Source organism: Rhincodon typus, chromosome 35, assembly GCF_021869965.1.
Source record: "Rhincodon typus isolate 14 chromosome 35, sRhiTyp1.1, whole genome shotgun sequence".
Classification (NCBI taxonomy): Eukaryota; Metazoa; Chordata; class Chondrichthyes; order Orectolobiformes; family Rhincodontidae; genus Rhincodon; species Rhincodon typus.
In genome coordinates, this window is record NC_063366.1 from 6,944,031 (window position 1) to 6,961,970 (window position 17,940).

A 17,940-nucleotide genomic window follows, 5' to 3' on the forward strand; every position below is an offset into this window, starting at 1 on the left:
GTTTTGATTATTACAATTATTTTAATTTAAAATGCTGACATTCATCAAATAAACTATAGTAGGGCTACAAAAAGAGGAAAGAGAGAATGAGTAACCTAGATAATATTCAAGAAAGGAAAAAAAAGTTAGGGAATCAGTGGCCACTACTGCTAAACTTACATTTTTCTTAAAAAGTCGGAACGTGAGGAAAATTGTAATTACATTAAAGTTCAGAGGCAGGGCGACAGACTTAAGCATATTTTGATTTGCATAAGGTTTCATCAATACAAGGGAAAAATCAGTTCTCTCGAATGCCTGTGATATTTCAGATGCATATTAACATCCAGCAAAATGGTCAAATAATGGTTCATGAGGAAATTTAAGGAACTTAAGCCCTCCAGAAGAAGATGCTTTAAATTTGTGAACAAGCAGAAAGATGGGATTAATAAAGCAGAAAGTCAAAATTCAACAACTGAGAGGAATTTATACATTCACAGTAAGACTAGACAAGACAACCCAAGTACCCAAAGTTAGAAGAAATGTTATGTTTAATTTGGAATATCTGGGGAAATCTTAGAAAAGAGAGCATCAGACCAGACTATTCATTTCACTGCAGCTATAGGACACACAACATATGCTTTGTCTAAGTTCACTCATGGCAGTGATATTTCTGCTGACTGTAAAAAAACAGTTTTTGCTCCATTATTGGCAAACAGATTCAGCCCACCTGAGGTTGTGAACGTTTTCTTTCAAAATGAGAACAGTTTCTTTCACGTCCAGGAAGTAGAGCAGTGATTGTGAATAACACAAAAGCAAATCACAAACAAAAGGGTGGCACGGTGGCACAGTGGCACAGTGGTTAGCACTGCTGCCTAACTGCCCCAGAGACCTGGGTTCAATTTCACCCTCGGGCGACTGTGTGGAGTTTGCACATTCTCCCTGTGTCTGGGTAGGTTTCCTTCCAAAGTCCAAAGATATGCAGGCTAGGTGGATTGGTCATGCTAAATTGCTCGTAGTGTTCAGGGATTTGTACTTTAGGTGGGTTATAGGGGGATGGGTTTGGGTGGATGCTCTGAGGGTCAGCATGGACTTGTTGGGCTGAAGGGCCTGTTTCCACATTGTAGGAATTCTATGATGAGAAATTAATAAGTCCCTCATTGCAGGAAGATGATATCATCATTTCTCTTCCAGAACAATTCATATCAGAATACATCACTTTAATTGAAGGCCCACAGTTTTAGAGGGATGTTTGATAAAAGTCATTAAAGTGTTCGATCAGCCACATCACATTTAACGGATGGGGTGACATGACGGGCTGAATGGCCTACTCCTGATTCAATAGCCTGTTCTCCTATATACAGCTGGCTTTAAAGTCACTAAAGAAGAACATTAAAGAATTGGTTTAGATTCGATTTCTGAGTGGGCTGCCGAAATAAGTTTCTTAGTCCTTTCTATTCAGCAAACTATAATCGATGCAGTGAATGACTTTGCATCAGTTGGAAATAATTTATTTTAGGGAAATTAACTGCCTGGTTACAAAATGTTGATCTCAGCAAGATTGGTGGAACAAAAAGTGGAAGTTAATTGAACTGAAATATTTTCAACAAATCTCATGCTTTTTTTGCTTCTCCTCACTGTTTCATGACTAGATTGTGATAGCATAAACTTCAGAACTTTAATAACAGTTCATGGACTGAAGGGATCCACAAATATAAACTGTTACACATGGAGGGAATCAGCAATAAGTCTGCCTGGAATAAGCTAATAAGATACAAAGATAAGCTACTACACAGGGATTGAAAGCAATTGTCCACACCTGTGAAAAAAAAAGAGGAAATTGAGGCTATATAAACTGGTGGCCTAACTGCAAGAAAAAATGATTGATGTGCTGAAGAATTTAAGAGATAATTGTGCAGGATGCGTCTTCAAAAGACAGTTAATGCCAAATGTAACAAGGAACATAGTAATTACTTCTGAGGAGGGAGCAAGCTGCATTTTCAAATACTCTAAAGGAGTAATCAATATTTTGAATGAAAGGACTCTAATGAATCATCAATAATGTCACATTGTGGACCTGAAGGAGGAAAGTCTGTAAAATAATCCAACACCAGAACAACTCAATCCAGAACTTCGAAGAAAAAAAAACACTGCACAAGGATCATATCCTGTACATCACAGACATACACTGTTGATGTAATCATAGCTAAATTCTGCCATTAATCTGGTAAGGGCCAATTAGGGTGTGAGGCTTAATTTGCATTCTTTAAGGGTCTTGTTTTGGTTGTGACATACAGTAAAGTTTAATTCATTGTTTCAGCATTTCATTGTCTGTGAGATTTCTTACTAAGCAGGTGAATTAAACATAGATTGTGGTGATTACATACATTAAAATCTCAAACTCGTGTACGTACAGACAAAGGGGAAAAGACCATGAGAAGAAAAGACCTCCAGTTTCCAATATTGCATATAATGTTTTGACATGTTTTGTCAAAGGGTTGAATGTCGTGAGAATCAGGCTGACATATTTAGTTTGTCTGCTTCAATAGTAATCTGGCAGTTGAAATGTGAACAAAGAGACGTAGATCAGAATCCTACTCAGAAATTGAATCGGACCACGACTGAAATGTTATTATTTGAACACTGAATTTTTAATGAGGAAATGGAGACCAGCTGCAATACCAGATGATGAAGAGTGGACAGTTGTAGACATGAAAGTATCTCATAAACTCCAATTTAAGCTGAATAACGTACTGGGAATACATTGAATAGTGTATTAATTTTTTTTCTACTAACAACTGAAATAGAAAATATAATCAAACTTTGATAAACACGCCAGACATGTCAAGTAGTGGAAAAACGTAACCATCAATTAATCTTGTATCTTTTGATCACAATACCACATATCTAATTAATTAGCAGGATCATAATTATTTTTAAAAACAAAAATAGAAATTGCTGGAAAAGCTCAGCGGATCTGGCAGCATCTGTGGAGAGAAGGTATTTTGTTGGACACTTACATTAAATCCGTACCTTTTAATAATTCTTTACATATGAACATGATCCACAAAACCACTCCATCAGGAAAATAAAATAAGCTGTAAAAGTTGTTGATTTTTTTGTTTATTGCAGGATGTGTATTAAGAAAAATAAACAAAAATCTCCAAAATCAAATTTTCATCACAAATCTTTATAGAAAAGTGAATGAAGGCAATTCATATATTCATTGTGTAATCCATAATACCTGTATTTTTTACATTAATGCATATGACTCGGCCGTGTACTCAATGTGCACACACGTATACCATTAATTTTGGCAATTTTCACAAAGCATTCAGGTTAAAATAATTAAAATTTTGCAAAATAAAACTCTTCTATTCACAAAGAGAAAAAGAGACTAAGACTGATTCCTATAATTCAGTTACTTGGCAGCTGACATTAAGAAGTGATAAAGTTTCGAATAAAAGTTGTAACAGCATTTTGTCTAAGGAGAGGTGATGGTCGAGTGGTATTATCATGGGACTGTTAATCCAGCTAACGCTCTGGGGACCTGGGTTCAAAGTCCGTTATGGCAGACAGTGAGGAAATATGAATTTAATAAATTGCCTGGAATTAAGAGTCTCAAGTGACTGAGAATCACTTGCCAATTGTCAAGAAAAACCCATCTGGGTCATTAACATCTTTTATGGAAGGAAATTGCCATACATACCTGGTTTGGCCTACATGTGACTCCACAGACCAGTCCCTGAGTCACTGTGTGGTCTCCCCGCTTTAGAGGAGATCACATCGGGAGCAACAGAGGCAATACATAAGGTTGGATGAAGTAAAGGAGAATCTTTGCCGGAATTGGAAGGATTGTTTGGGGCCTTGGACAGAGGTGAGAGGGGAGGGGAAGGGGCAGGTGTTGCATCTCTTTTGTTTGCAGGAAATGTACCGGGTATGGTGTTGAAATTGGTGGAGAGTGCAGACCTAATGAGGGAGTTGTGAAATGAATGGTACCTGGAAAGCGGAGTAGGGAGGGAAATATTTGTTTGGTCGTGGAGACTAATTGTAGATAGCAGAAATGTTGGAGATGATGCATTGGATTTGGAAATTTGTGAGGACAAAGGGGATGCTATTCTTACTGTTGTTGGGGGGAGGTAGTTCCAGTGCAGAAGTGCAGGAAATAGAGCAGATGTGATTGAGGGCATCCTTACTTACAGAGGAGGGGAAATGTTGGTAGCTAAATTAGGAAGATATCTGGGATGTCTTGAGTAGAATGCCTCATTCTGGGTGCAGATGCAGTGGAGGCAGAGGAATTGGGGTTATAGAACAGCATTTTTGTGGGAGGATGTGTGAGAGGAGGCATAGTCGAGGTAGTTGTGGGAGTCAGTGGGCTTAAAATGCATGTCAGTGGTGAGTCAGTCCTGACAATGTGTATCCACCTGAAACATTGTCTTTTCTGCTCCTCTGACGCTGTCTGACCTGCTGTGCTTTTCTAGCCTCACACCTATAAAACCTAAGACTGTAGATATAAATCTCAACAAATTGTACTAAAGTCTGAAAAAAGGCATTCAATTATAAACAAACATATTGTGACAAATCTAACTCTAAGATAAGGCGTCTGCTGTCGTGGAAGCAAGCAAACAGCATAACTGGTGTAATACAGTATTTGAGAAGAATTCAGATGCAAATCCTTCTTTTGGAAGTGCAAACGACAGCCTAAACAAAGCAGAATCAACACTGGTAAATGTGTGAATGGTGTAATTTGGTTGGTTCAGAATTGCATCAGGTGCCTTTCTAGAGTACCCTGTGCATGGCTTCAGGTTCATATGATTAAACCCGATGCCCAATGGGGCATGAACTAACGTTGAATTTTGCTTACAGATCAAAAGGATATATTTGTGCCAAAAATATATTGCCACATTTCAATATATCCAATCTAAGAAATGACATAAGGCTTAAAAAAGATGCAATGAGATTATTCAGGCTTCAAACAGCTTAAATGGTTGAAATTCATTTAGACATCTCATCACAATGTGTATTCGAAACACATTTATATTTCTTTGCAACAGGATGTCTAATTCTTGTTACCTAATGTTTCTTGTCTGTTTATTATGGCTGTCAGGATGAGTAATTATTCTCTACCTAGTTCAAGTGGATCTTGCTGTAAGGTGCATCTGTGCAGTAAGAAATCAGATTCCACACACTCTGGATGGCACCTGTACATTGTATTGGCCTGTTTTAAGTGACAGATATTCTGTGTGAATTACACTAACACCTGGTGTTTCAGGATGTCATTTGTACCTGTGACACCACAAACTCATTAGAAACCTAAAGTACATTATTCAAGTTTTTAGTCAATAACATTTGCTCCAGCTAACTAGCAGACAATGATCATCTTTAAGATTAAACAAATTATCCTTTTGCATACATGGCAATATATTACATGAACCCTCCACAAGAACTGAATTGATGGTTAGATTTACGCAATCAGTAGTATATCACCTGATTCCTCATTTAGAAGGCTGAATCCAGAAGTGTAATGAAATTCTTCCCAGTTGCACGGAATGAGCTCAGAAGCAATAACACTGAATACATTGTACAGCATCAGTTGTGAGCCAACTCTTAAAATCTCTTCCACAAATCTTTCTAGTTGCACAATCGGTACCATCCAGGGCAGCAGACAATTTGGAAAACCACCAACTACAATTTCCCCTTCAAGCCTTGCTTATCCCGGTAAAGGACTTATTTACAAACTGGAAAGTGACCAGAGTTAATTGTGGTTGGCCATAGCCAAAGAATGAATGCCCACCAGGTCTTCAGGTCAATTGAGTACAGAAAACAAATACTGACCTTTCTAAGGAAACACAATTCCGTGATCAAACAAAACCTACATAAAAGTGACAATGTATGAGAGAGAGAGAGAGAGATTCGTAGAATTCTAACAAACTATTAAAAGAGATTTGTGCAAGTAACACATATGGAATGACATTAAATTGTAGTATTGAACTATAGTTCTGTTGCAGAAGTAGAAAACTTGAAATATTCTAAATTTAATTACATTTACTATTGAACCTGCTTAACTTTTTAATTCCTATGATAAACAGTAATAAAATAAGTCTGCAACACAATGAAGGAGCTATGTAAGTGTTTACAATTGATGTATTCTTTTCGTACACCAGAGATTCCTCAATTTATATATTAGGTACAGATGTAAACGTATGAGTGTGAATCTCATTAACAGTCAAACTCTCATACAATATGGAGCGACCAATTATTGTTCAGATATCAGACATTTATTATCCATTTTTGGCCACTGTTGGTGTACCTGGTAAGCTATTAACTCAATCATCTGTTGATTATTTCATTTTCCTATTATTTTTAGCTGATGACATTGGTTAAATACAACAACGTCTTTAAATGGGAGGCAAGTCTCCATATATTCATCAGAAAGTGTTTGCCTGCAGTTCCAAAATTGAGAATTAGTCTAATATGGTGTCATTTGTCTAACAGGCATTTACACAGGGTAAATGTCTGAGCATTCTTGCTTGTGTTCCAGTATTTGCATGACCGAGGAATGCTTATGTCTATACTTCAAATAGACAGCTCTTATTTTATAAAGGCTACTGGAACCTTAACAAATCTGCAAGTTCCAACCTCGCAGACTGAGTACTTCAAGCAGCTGAACTTCACTGGCAGAGATAGTAAGAACTGCTGAGAAGCACGAAAGCTGACGCTTTGGGTCGGGACACTTCTTCACTTCCCGACCCGAAACATCAGCTTTCCCGCTCATCTGATGCTGCCTGGTCTGCTTTGTTCCTCCAGCTCCACAGTGTGTTATCTCAGACTCCAGCATCGGCAGTCCTTACTATCTCTGATTTTATAACCCTACTGCAAGGCCGAAGAAGGGTCCTGACCTGAAATGTCAGCTTTCCTGCTCCTCTGATGCTGCCTGGCCTGCTGTGTTCCTCCACCTCCACACTGTGTTATCTGCACTTTGCTGGCAGCTGTGCATACTTACATATAACAAAGTTGATTGGGGATGTTCTGTTTTAGAATCCCAACTTTCATTTTAATTAATTCCTTTACACTATCTTGGAAATTTCTGTAACTTGCTATAGGGAATATCATAGAGTATTGGTTTGTCTATCTGTTCTATTCCACAAGAGGAATGAGACCAGTCTGAAAAGTCCAATGGTTAAGTGCAATCAGTCATCACCAGTATAGGAAGAATTCTTAATTGTTTCACATAGCACAATCTTGTTTGCATACAATGTGCGTTTTTTTTATTAGATCTCTGAGTATTGCTATATTCATTATGTTTAGACATTAATGTAGATTCAACTTTGAGCTCTACCACACTATTGATGCAGCCAAGACGAATGGGTACATTTGCAGCCTATTGTTTCAATTAACCTACATCCATGAATCTACTAGGACACTTGGAAACACTCTCTTAAATATTCACACAATTAAATGTTGACCTCTCATCATCTCAACTGAGAAAACATTTTAAATGTATCTTTGTTCATTTTGTAGCCAATGTACTGACAATTATCGTTCTTGCACATGGAAACTGTGGTCTTTCAAAATGTATCACACATTACCTGCTGAGCATGACAGTGGCAGACTTTCTGGTTCTTCTAGTTGATGTAATATTGTATGAGATTAAGAATGTTTATTTTCCATACTCATTTCTGAATCATACTCCTATTTGCAGCCTGAACCTAGTCCTGATTTTTGCTTCAATTGATTGTTCTGTATGGTTTACTGTAGCTTTTACCTTTGACCGATTTGTTGCCATTTGTTGACAAAAGTTGCAAACAAAATATTGCACTGAATGAACTGCTGTTGTCGTGATTGGAGTTGTGAGCTCTCTAAGTGTGTTATAGAGTATTCCAGTTTACTTTATATATGTATCTCGAGAAATAATTGACAATGTACCTTGGTCCTGCTATGTAAAAGCGAGCTTCTACACATCACCTTTATGGGCAGCATTAATGTGGTTGAGATTGATTTTAACCCCATTTATTCCATTTATTCTAATTTTACTGCTAAATGCTCTGATGATAAGGCACATTATATTAGCTAGTAGAGCGAGGAGGGGACTACGAGGAAATAAAACTGTTGAGAAACAGAATGACCCAGAAATGGAGAATCGAAGAAAATCCATTATTTTACTGCTTGCTATATCTGGCAGTTTTATTCTTTTATGGATCCTAACTTTAATTTCTTATGTTTGTGTGCATTTTGCAGAAATTCAAGTTTTAGCAGAAGGTTACAATTCACCTTTCACCATTTTGGAACAATCTGGGTACATGCTCAGTGTGTTGAGCTCTTGCACAAACACGTTTATTTATGCAGTGTCACAAAGCAAATTCAGACGTGAGCTGTATAATATTATCAAGCATCCTCTCAGTTTAATAATATCTTTGTTTAAATAAAATTGTTTCAGTCTTTAATCACAGGTGTGCATTTTATCAGTTCTAGGAAGTAAAATATTGAACAAAGCTGATTTCATGTCACTATTTACTATTTACACAAATAGTAATCAGATGTGGTGCAAATTTTCCAAGTACTTTGTTATGCTTGGAAGTATACCATCAGTTTTACAAAAAGAAACAGTCTGTCCAGCTGCTTTACTGAAATTAAATGACTGCTTCAGCACAATACACAGGAAATTATTGCGGAATTCTTCATGCATAGTGCAAGGATATCGACTGCATTCGGTTGTTCACTTGCTCAAGAAACTGAAGTTCCTAGTGATTAAAATCAATAACCTGTGTGAGGACTGATGACTTGAAGAGACTAAAACTCTTTCCTCTGATTATGGTCTTTTACAATAATGGAAAAAAAGTTATAAAAATGGCAACTGCATGGCCAGTTAGTAACTACAAACTAAATGTGTAAAATATGCTTTGATTGTTTTTTTTTCTGTGCCAGGTGTTCAGGCACTTTCATTATTTCATCCCAATGGCCAAGTTCCAAATTAGGCTATCAGCATCAAAACTTACACTGCAGATCATCTAAGGAACACATGGACTGAAATAAATAAATGCCCTAATGATTTGAGTTGAGTACAGTCCACGAGTTCTGCTAAGCAGAACAGAATTTTTGTTCGTTGCTGTTCTGCACTTGCAGTTCAGCTCACTGTCTGCATTTTAGAAAATTCATCGCATTGGTCAAAGTAGGTTTACACCTGCCTTTGAAGCACGGTACAGGGATTCTTTCAACATTGCTAATGTGGAGAAGATTAAAGTAAATTTTAATAATATTTGCCCAGGTCAATGAACTGGTATTCTACCAAAACTCATCAATTCGCACCAGTCCAACCACACCGTTTGGTTAGCTAGCTTAAAGTTTTCAACTGGACAGGCATTGTGCCACAACGCACAATTTGAACATGGATTTTGGCACAGTTTAAAGGTCTTCAAGCAATTGCAGGGAGCAGAAAGTGACCTTGTTCTGGGACTTGGCAATGGAGTTCAGAGGGAATTAAGACTCATAAATGTTGAATAATACTAGCAATCCCCCCCAAAAAAATTTCATGACAGACATGAAATGTTGGATAAACTAAACTGCTCTGGCAACATCAATCAAGACAGAAAGAGAATATATTTTCAAATCTGATATTCTTATTGTCTAAATGTCTTGGAGCAGCACACTTTGCAAAGGCAGTTTCTGTTTAAGACTGAAAGTGCCTTTTCCAGTAATCCTCCAAATAGCGTCCAAATGCAAGAACAAGGGTTACAACAAAAAGGTGGTTAGAGATGATTTTCTTTTAATTCTCAAAATAGGTGATAAAATTTCACTCATCCATGCCTCAAAAACATTTGGGAATAAGAATCAGTCTCCAACCAATACTAATTAATTATCTGGTGTTTACATTATCCACATGTAAAAAAAACTCAAAAAATCACCCATATGAAAGTCACTTTATGGTGTGAAACTTGCCCCTTGTTGAATATTTACATTTTAAAATCAACTCTGTGTGAATACTGATGGAGTGGGTAATGTTGGCCCCTAGCATCCTGAAGTAAAGAAGGAAGTCAGGTTCTGGAAGGCTGGGACAGGTAGGTGGGATAACATTTGGAGAGGGAAAATTGGAGACTTTGGAGCAGGAGCTCTGAAAAATTCTTGAAGTCGGATGAAGTTGGAATATCATGTTATTGCCAATACAACATTTCACACTCCTCAGATCTCAACAGCTCTTTGGGCTCAGTGTCCCTTATTCTTAATGTCCTTTATTATTACCATCATCACTGCTTGTGCTGACTATGTTTACTTCCTTTTATATCAGTGACGTTCCCTATCACCATATCTGCCAGTATCATAAATAATGATATTCATTGGCAGACAATACTTTATCTTTGACAATTTGGACAGGCAGCTTATTCGCTGTTATTTCCCCCTTTCTCAAATTACCTTGTAATTTCAGCTTTTAAAATGATTTCACATTCGTCCAACAACACATGACTTTTGAATATTGAGTACAGGAGTGAACAGACACACAATAAATGGAGAACATGCCTCATTGATTAAAGAAACTGCAGAGCAGAGAACAATTTAAAAAGAAACACAATACCTCTCTCATTCATTCAAAAAGTAAATCTTTTGTAAAGTTTCACAGGGGCACTGGCTAGAAAGTCAAATTTAAGCTTGTCCGTCCATGTCAACTATCCCCAATCCTGCCTGGGATGCGGAGCCTATTCTATACTCCCTGCTCTACACACCTTCTCACTCTGGACTTTATGGAGGAACACTCCCTCCACTTGACACACATCTCCAAGACTGTCAAGACTTTGTGACAACAAATATCTTGTTCTTTTCTTATTATTTCCCATGCATAGACTTTCCTTTTCAAAGGTAAAAATAATCCCCATTTCACTCCACACAGAAATTAAAGTATGAATTGACAGTAAGTGCTTCAGAATGAGTGGACATGCCGAATAAAGGGAACAGGTCTTATGCAACAACTTCACTTCAACAGTGCCTTTATTGTACAAAAGCATATTAAGGTATTTACAAGCAGCATTATTTAAGCTACATAAGTCAATACACAGGAAAGTGAAGAGGTAGAATTCTTAACTTTTAAGGGAAGAATGAAAGGTGAAAGGGCAGAAGGATCTAGGTATGACATTCCAGTGATTAAGGCCTAGGCAGCATAAAGTATGGCAACCAACAGTGGCACAATTAGAACCAGGAATGTTAAAGTGACTAAAATTAAGAAACATTTGGAGACCATTGGGAGTTTGAAAATAAGCGTGAGAATTTTAAAATTGAGGTGTGGCTTGATTGTAAAATAAATGGTGAAAATGGATAGCTGAATGAAGAATGATTTCGACAGAGGGAACGACATGGACAGCCAACCAAATACGTATTGGAAAAGTCCTGGTCTGTAGTAACAAAGGCATGGACAGATCAGTGAGACATATGATGATTAGCCTAATGTTAAAGAGTTTGAAGTAGATTTAGTAATGGCACGTTTATGCAAATATATATTCAGTTTAGAGAGATTTATGACACCAAGTTGGAGAACGGGCCAGTTGAAGCTCACCCCATTGTCAGAACAGGGATAAATTGCTCAATCACTAGTGAAAAGCGGGCAAAACAAATAGCTTAGGCACCAAGATGTGGTGATGATGTAAGCAGGAGGTTGCTAGCTTGTCTGTTAAAACCAATGTTTTCAGACAATCAGCATCTGATTGGAAGAATATAGAACAAAATGAGGAACGGGCCAGACATTGGAGGGTATATGTGGCAACTATGCAGGAATGAGAAGAGAATACAATAATAGTGATTCTCTGGCTATTCTTGGACATATAACAATGTAACTAAAAGCATCAAGGTGGAGGGTCCTGGCTGTAACTTGTACCAAAGTCTTTATACTTATCAAGAAGTGACAGGTTCACTTTCTCAAAGTTGCAATTGCCCTTTTGAAAGCATCTCTCAATTGATGCCATCTACGCCTACAGAGACCTGGATAGCAGATACGTAAAAACACCACCTGCTGCAAGATCCAACCCATGCACCCCCCCACCCCAAATGTCACTCATTACCCTGCCGTGCAACATGTTGTTAATGAACAGATCCTAAAATTAGGTAAGAGAGAAAGAAAAAAAATCACTTAGGACGTCAGCCTTTAATCAACCTGTTCCAATGATGGATAACTAATGATGACCACTTACAAAGCCAAAGATATAGAAGTAACATGCATTTCTCAGTTTTCCCAAAATGAAATCACTCCCCACCTGATTTGGTCATTTAATACTCCTGCTGTTCTCTGTGAATTCACATCTCCAGATGATTAGATATAATCAAATGCTTCAGTGCAACAATCTAGGCTGACACTCTAGTGAATACTGGGGAAAGATCTAGGCCTCATTTGCTATTTCACGTGAACATTGAAGATCTCATGTCACAATTTCAAAGAGGATCAGGAAATTATCCCTTGTGTTTGTGCAGATAATTATCAGTGATGATAACTAAAGCGAAAAAAATCAAACACACTGTACAGAATGTGAGAGACACTCATTGCCCCTACAGACCTCTGTTTCTGAAGATGAGTTTATCTGATCATCTCTAGCTTAAACGTACAGCTCATTGAGGTGATAGTGATCGGTAGAAGGGGATGGGACATTTTTATCTGTGTGCAGCTGGTGTCAGCATGAAATATCAACAACCAAGGGAAACATGTTAGTGACTGAGTAAACCTCCTTAAGTACTGCCTCAAAGTCCCTCTAGCAAAATTATTAATATCAGCAGAAATAAACCCAAATGAACAAATGTCATCCTTTGGTGTGATGTACAATACTAACAACAACAGAATTTAACTGCAAGTCATTTGTGAGTGTGATGATCTATCAGCAGGTGGGATGACTGAGTGAATCCCTTACCACACAGACAGCAGGAGAATGGCCTCTTTCCAGTCGAACCTGCCGGTGTCTCACAAAGTTGGATGAAACAGAAAATTTCTTTCCACATGTACAACAAGCAACAACTTCTTCCCTGTGTGAACCTGCTGGTGTTTTTGCAGGTGAGATAATTCTGTACCACAGTTGGAGCAGGTGAATGGTCTGTCAGCAGTGTGAATTTTCTGATGTGTCAGTAGGTTTGATGAAGTAGTGAATCCCTTCCTACATAGAGAGCAGATGAATGGCCTCTCCCTTGTGTGAACACACTGATGTTTCGGAAGCTCAATGACTGATTAAATCCCTTCCCACACAGAGCAGGTGAAAGGCCTCTCCCTAGGGTGACTGCACCAATAAATTTACAGCTCAGATGGTAATTGAATATTCTTTCAGTCTCCACATTTCCATGTTTTCTCAATGGTGCAGATAATGTGGATTGTCTGCATGGTGGAAGATCACTTAAAGCCTGGCCTACACACAGAACATATTTACCTTTCTGTCCCACTGTAAATACTGTGATTCTTTTTTCCAAGTGGCGTAACTGGTTTAAGTTCTTCCAATGGTCAGAGCACTGAAACACACTCACTCAGGTGTATATTTGTCTCTGTACTGTTCCAGTCACATTGTTGTTTGAAATGTTTTCCAACAGATGGGAGAAGCAAAAATTTCTCTATCAATATCCAAAGGCTGATGAAATTCAGAGTGTGATGAATTGGCAGGCCCTGTTAGATGCTTTTGAGCTAGTTGGTTCAGAGATTCTGCTCTTCTAATACTCTTGTTATGAGTCAGTGAGTAAAATTGTAAAATGGGGGAAAGAAGTGCATCATTCTTTAAAAGGTGGTGTTTTCAGTGCTTAGAGGTAAAATGGATGTCTGGCCAGCAGCTTGACGTGCAGGTGCACAGACAGAGTGTCCGAATGGAAACATTTTGTATCAAACAGCTAAGCACATTTTTACCAAGACAGCAAGGCTTTTCAAATTTAGCCAATTAATTTAAACCAAGCCCTTAGATGCTAAAAAAACAATTAAATTTAAAACATGATGGTGTTGACAAGCTGATACCAATCGTATTATAAGAAGTTGATGTGTCATAGGGAAGACATAAGAAAGTTTCTTTTGAAGATTAGGGGAGAGCAAACTGCCAAGAGACAACATTTTTGCTCTCAGAGAAAGCACCATCTAATTAATTAAAACAGTACCACGGCATTTCTAGCTAAAAGTCCTCACAGAAGCAATTACAGAGACATTCCTGACAGAAGAATCGGCAGCAGAAAGACATTTGTGACATGATATCAATAGGATAACGGCTGAAGAAAGCAGAGTGTTCCAGAAGACAGTCTGTGTGAACTTGGAGGGATTAGGGTTTAATTTATTGTTGTCTTACTAATTGGGTTTATATAGGCGGGACTTGTGTTTATTTGAACAGAATTCCAGTAGAATTTCATTCAGTTTGAGAGTAGTTAGTAGTTTTGAGGGAAATTGTTTGGTTTGTTAGTATCTCTTTTAATTTGTTCATTATTAGGGTTAAATAAGGAATTGCTACTTGTTACTTGTAAAGTGGAGATCATGGATTTTATTTTCTTTAATCACTCTTTTAACAGATTAAGAGGGGAAAGACCTTCTCTGGGTGTTTCAGGGGTAATTGTTAGAAGGGAACCTCTGCTCCCTTCATGGCAGATGGGGGCTTGTGTTTTGGTTTAATTATCAGACGGATTTGGCCATTCCCCCTCCGTTACACTCTGTAGAGAAAAAAAGTCATCATTGTTGATAAAGGAAAGAAATTCAGACCATTCCAGTTCCTGTTGTGCATTCTTTCCTCTCTTGGTTCTCAAAATTTTTAGAAGTTCAAGTAAAATGTAGATAAAATCAGCATGAAAATTCGAACAAAATCTAAGATGCTTCCCAAATAAATCAGGAATACTGCTACTAGTACTGCTGAGACACTCTGTGCTCACCGACAGAGAAACATGTTAAGCGTACAGGTTAAACCAACACAGTTTCTCTTTGGAGCCATACAACCATGTACAAGACACTATACAATCAATATAGCATGTGACACATCAGCAAGAGAAGTACACATGTTCCCTCCAGTCTGCTCCACCTTTCAGTAAGAATGCTCCAGCTCGTTTGCCTCAACTTCATATTTCTTTTTCTTCCAACATCCATTGATTCACTTTGGGATCTAAACTTCATCTATCTCAATCTTGAACATTATTAATGATGGAGTATTCATAAACCTTTGGGGTAGGGATTACCAAAGATTCAGAACCTATAGAGTGAAGAAACATCATGTCATCTCAATCCTTGATGATGGTCTCTTGTATTGAGAGTGAGCACCGTGTTATGGGTGTCCCAGGTATAGCAATTAATATCTCAGCATTTACTCTGTCAAGCCACCTTAGAATTTTATGTTTCAGTAAGATCACTTCTCCTTCTTCTAAATAATAATTAACATAAGTACATAAGAAGACCAAAACTGTAAGTAGCATTCTCAGTGCAGGCTTATCAATACCGTGTACAGTTGCAGCAAATGTTTAGGGAGATGCTGATGGTAGTTTTGATGGAGAGGATATGACTGTCACAATATCAGCTTGTGGACCAAAAAAGGAATATGCATTCAGCAGTTTACTGGAATAGGACCAAGGGAGCAGAAGTAGTTTCATGGTCAAGGTTGAGCTTGGAGACGGAATGAGGGGAGATGTCCTCAACACTTCATTGCAAGGACACAATATAGCAACAACATACTGTGGAGAATGAGATTTATGGGGTTAGAGCAGTTAGAGATATTGAGGTCATTTGGATGTGAGGATAATGCATACCTTTGAAAAATCGTCAGACAGCGCATAATGTAGTAGTGGAAAATCTCGTGTTTAGCTGTTTAGCCGACAGAAAGAGAAACGGCAATGGTCTAGGAGAAGCAGTGAGGGTCACAGCAGCGCCAAAGTTTGCAAAGTTTGTCTGTCAGGTCACAGTTTCAAATAGGAAAGAACAAAGCAACACAAAGATCTAATAGTGAGGCTTGGTAGTCTCAAAGACAAACTCACTTCATCCCACTTTGATTATTTCTCAAAATCAACCCGCGAATCAAAAATATTAAATAAGTACATTCACGCGGGGAAGGTCTGGGACAAATTTATTAAATCCAGCAAGGTCCTATAATCTAAGATGAGCTATCTTAGTGGCTTGTGGAAGGATGTGCAACATTTATTTTCAATTGGAAATTGGATAATTACCGGAACAGTAAATATTTGCACGACTATGGGAATTGAGCAGGGCACAAAATAATCGATTTTTTCTCTCAGAATCAGCACAGGCATAATGGGCTTAAGGGCTTCCTGTCTCTCCTCTCCCCCTAGATAACAGATCGGGGGTTGGTTGGGGGTGTTGGAGGGTGTTTCCCAACAGGAGTGAGGGTGTTGGGCAATGAAGGGTTATTGAGCACAGGGAGGTGGATGGAGCTGGATCAATGATCAGCCATGACTCGATTGAATGGTGGGAAAGGCTCGATGGGATGTCCTCTTATTCCTGCTGGCACCGCCCTTAGTCATTGTGACACACGAGGCCCGGGTATTTGGTGTCGGAAGAGGAGCAGTTTGGGCCGCCCTTGAGTCCGGGGTCCAGCCAATTCCTCAGACACTATCTCGGACCTCTGCAACTTTCCTCATTTCGGGGTCAGGACAGGGACTTCAGGAGCGTTACGTGCATGCCCAGTCTCACCGCAGCAATCGGGCTAGCCTTACGCCATCGCGTGAGACTGTGACGTCTGACGTACAGTGGGTGTCAGCAGCTTCGCAATAAAAGAGTCAATGTGTGTTCCGTGCTCATGATCATGTCTAAATAGAGATAGCTTCATCTCCCTTAAATTACTTTTCTTTAAAATGCATAATGTCGTACGCAGAATAATATCCAACACGTTTAGTCAGACTAACAGAAAGATTTGTTCAATCCTGGAGTCGGGATCAACAAGACCATTCAGTGGCTACAGAGCATTCTGAGCGAGAAGTGTGAAGAAAAGTGAGAAGGTCCCTTTCTATATTAGTGCCATGGACGTAGATAGGGTGTGGAATGGGGTATAGGAGCCTGGTTTTAGGAAGTTTAAAAAAAAGCAGGACGTCAAAGTGATGCAAGAGTGACTTCCGGTGCATTACACTAATTGTTAGATAAGTTGGAGAACAGGACGGATCGAGGTGTGGTGGTAAAGATGGTGTAGAAGGGAGGACTTAAGGCAACATTGGTGTCAGCTCTGGGACAGCGGCAAATTTAAAGGGTGGAGATGTGCACCGAGGCACATCTTTGGCTGATACGCTTGTTGTTAATTTGTTAATACTACTGCTGTTCAGAGTAATTTGGCTGGCTCATAATCACCACCACGTCGGATTTGAAAAAAAATGCTATACTAACACCAACTCCATCGCAGATCGTGCTGCAGTGAAACATATTAAAGAATTAGGAGAACAAAGACAAAGACGAGATGAAAGGGCAATAAAAAGGTGTACATTCGGCTGAAATGGGAAGAAAGCATGAAATGCTGGAGAAACTGGGGAAATCTGGCTGCATTTGTGAAGAGAGAAACATAATTAACATGGTTGGTCTGATTTGACTTCTGAATACAAATTATAACTCCAATTCCCTCCCATGTATGTTACCAAACCTGCTTAGTTTCTCCAGAAATTTCTATTTTCAATTACAGAAGAGCCAATTTCAATGGGTTGTGAATACAGCTATCCCAGTGAAATGGAATGAATATGCTAATTCAACCAAGAGTTGCCCGTAATGGAGAGATGGTTCAGATACAAACAGAAAATTTCAACAAGCAAGTGAGTTATAATATCTCAATGCAACTAATAATATCTACTGTGGCAACAATTTTACTTTACAACCAGCATTGCTCTTTGGATGCAGATTGGTCTGGTAACACACTGACAACTATTGTCTGATATGGAGCATTGTATGTGACTGTTTGCAACTTGATATAAACATTTGGAAGTCGTTTACCAGTAAACCCCGCTGTGATCAAACATTGTGGTCAGGCTTTGGTCAGTTCATTGTGTGAGTGCAAGAGAAGTTTCTGG

General features: G+C 38.5%; 1 pseudogene; it reads left to right on the top strand.

Annotated features, from left to right (window-relative positions):
* The first annotated feature begins 6,219 nt into the window (after positions 1-6,219).
* Positions 6,220-8,402, top strand: LOC125486921 (annotated as a pseudogene).
* The last annotated feature ends 9,538 nt before the right edge of the window (positions 8,403-17,940 follow it).